The following is a 2911-nucleotide window of genomic DNA, read 5'->3' as shown; positions in this document are numbered from 1 at the left end:
GCCGTGGCGGCCATTGGAGGGTGAACCAACAGCAAAGGAAGACCTTTCTCTCTGTCTCTCTCTCTCACTGTCCACTCTGCCTGTCAAAAAATAAAAAAATAAATAAAAATAAAAAAACAGCTTGAGCAGTGGCAGCAGCAGGACTACCAAGGCACAGGGGCAGTAACCAGGAGGGAGCCGAGGGTGACACTGGCTGTGAGGATCCAGTGACAGTGTGAGAGGTACTAAGTTTGGACAAGTTTGCATCATGCATGAACATAAACTAGTCGTTCTCAGCTCAGGAGATGTTGGACAGTCTGCCTTGACTGTTTCAAGAATTTTTGTTGAAAAATATCTTACGATGGAAGATTCTTACAGACAGCAAGGAGAAGCAGATGGACAACAGGGTATGCTTGAAATCTTGGATACTGCAGGAATGGGAACAACTTACAGTAATGAGGGATTTGTGCATGAAAAATGGTCAAGGCTTTGCATTCCATCACTGCACAGTCCATGTTTCACATTTTACAAGATCTCAGAGAACACATTCATAGAGTTAAAGACACTGATGGTGTTCCCATGATTCTGGTTGCTAGTAAGTGTGGAAGATAAAAGAGTTGTAGGAAAGGAACGAGGTCAACGTCTGGCAAGATGATGGACCATCTTTGCATTCTTAGAATCTTCTGAAAATCAAAAATAAATGTTGAGATCTTTCTGACCTAGTACAGAAAATGAACAGAAAAACCCCAGTGCCTAGGAAGGCCTGTGGAAAGTCATAATGTCAGATGTTTTAATTTTTTTTTTTTTTTTGACAGGCAGAGTGGACAGTGAGAGAGAGAGACAGAGAGAGAAAGGTCTTCCTTTGCCGTTGGTTCACCCTCCAATGGCCGCCGCTGCAGCTGGCGCACCGCGCTGATCCGATGGCAGGAGCCAGGATCCAGGTGCTTTTCCTGGTCTCCCATGGGGTGCAGGGCCCAGGCACCTGGGCCATCCTCCACTGCACTCCCTGGCCATAGCAGAGAGCTGGCCTGGAAGAGGGGCAACCGGGACAGAATCCGGCGCCCCAACCGGGACTAGAACCCGGTGTGCCGGCGCCACAAGGTGGAGGATTAGCCTATTGAGCCACGGCGCTGGCTCCAGATGTCGGATGTTTTAACATACTAAATGTGCTGTAGCTGTGAACCAGGTCTGAAGAACTGTCACCCAATTCAATAGTGCCAGCATTAAACCTAGCAACAGCTTAAATGGACTTTCTGGTACTCTTGAAGAGGCAGATGAAAGCTTCTACATCAGTTTGCACATTCTAATCACTTGCCAGTATCACAAGAGACATTTTTACTAACATATAACAGCCCTGGAATATGTAGCTGGTAAAAGCAGAGGCTACTTCCATTATTACTGCTAAAAAATATTATTTGGTGAAGTATTAACTCTTTTCACTGTAATGTAATTTAAAATAAGTTAACTCAAAAACTTAAAAAAAAAAGAAAGGAAGGAAGAAGGGAAGGAGAGAGGAAAGGAGGGAGGGAGGGAGGGAGGGAGAGAATAAGTATTATGTTCTTAGAATTCTATCTACAAATCACATTGAATTGCTTAAAAACTAATTAAAAATTAAATTAAAAAGCAGAAAAAAGTACCACTTAGGATACCTGGGGGTAGATATTTATTTATTTGAAAGCAGAACTACAGAGAGAGAGAGAGAGAGAGAGAGAGAGAGAGAGAGAGAGATTGTCCATCAGCTGGTTTGCCCCCCAGATGGCTGCAGAAGCCAGGAGCTGGATCAGAAGTGGAGCAGCCAGGACTCGAACTAGTACCCATATGGGATGCCAGTGTCACAGGTGTCAGCTTTACCCACTACACCACAATGCAGGCCCCTGCTAAGAGACATTCTTCATCCACCAATATTGTACATGCATGAAAATGGCATACTGTTTCATATGATTTCATTTCCTTTGAGCAAATTCCTAGGAGTAGGATGGCTGGGGCATATGAAAAATCTATTTTCAGCTTTCTGAGGAATCTCTATACTGTCTTCTACAATTGTTGTACTAGTTTATATTCCAACCAACAGGAGATTAGGGTATCTTTTTACCCACATCCTCGCCAGCACTTATTGTTTCATGAATTTTTGGATGATAGCCATTCTAACTGGGGTAAGATGGAACCTCACTATGGTTTGTGAAATAAACCAGTCCCCAAAAGACAAATACCATATGACTTTTCTGATGCATATTAGTTAATATAAAATGCAAAAAAATGTATTGGAACAAAATGAACATGTTGTGATTTAATTGTTGCTTTTTTTAAAAAAAAGATTTTATTTATCTGAAAGAGTTACACACAGAGAGAAGGAGAGGCAGAGAGAGAGAGAGAGAGAAAGAGGTCTTCCATCCACTGATTCACTCCCCAGTTGGCTGCAACAGCCAGAGCTGTGCCAATCCAAAGCCAGGAGCCAGGAGCTTCCTCTGGGTCTCCCACTTGAGTACAGGGGCCCAAGGACTTGGACCATCTTCTACTGCTTTCCCAGCCCATAGCAAAGAGCTGGATTGAAACTGGAACAGCCAGGACTCGAACCAGTGCTCATATGGGATGTTGGCACCTCAGGTGGCGGCTTTACTCACTATGCCATAGGGCCACTCCCTAAATGTTATTTTTAGCTCTTGTTTATACTCCTGTGGAACTGTGGTCTTTCTACTTTTTACTTCTTAAATATTATGGTTAGTGGTGCATTAAGCCTGTGATTATAGAGTGGACTGAAATTATGCTTTTGCAAAAATTAAAGAAAAAAAGAAAGGAAGCAAAGAGGGGGATTGAGAAAGGGAAGGGAGGAGAGTGGGAAGTATGATTCTCTTCTTAGAATTGTACCTATGAAATACATTATCTTTATGTCAATAAAATATTTTTAAAAATTAAGGAAAATGGGCCGGCACCG

The 2911-nt window shown here is 42.8% G+C and overlaps 1 pseudogene; it reads left to right on the top strand.

Moving 5' to 3' along the window:
* Positions 1 to 247: 247 nt before the first annotated feature.
* On the top strand, positions 248 to 773 carry LOC100344487 (ras-related protein Rap-1b-like; annotated as a pseudogene).
* Positions 774 to 2911: the final 2138 nt, after the last annotated feature.

This window comes from Oryctolagus cuniculus, chromosome 7 (genome assembly GCF_051225735.1).
Source record: "Oryctolagus cuniculus isolate XC-2025 breed Fujian yellow rabbit chromosome 7, ASM5122573v1, whole genome shotgun sequence".
Lineage (NCBI taxonomy): Eukaryota > Metazoa > Chordata > Mammalia > Lagomorpha > Leporidae > Oryctolagus > Oryctolagus cuniculus.
The sequence above is the reverse complement of the archived record's forward strand: the minus strand, read 5'-3'. Positions and strand labels throughout refer to the sequence as shown.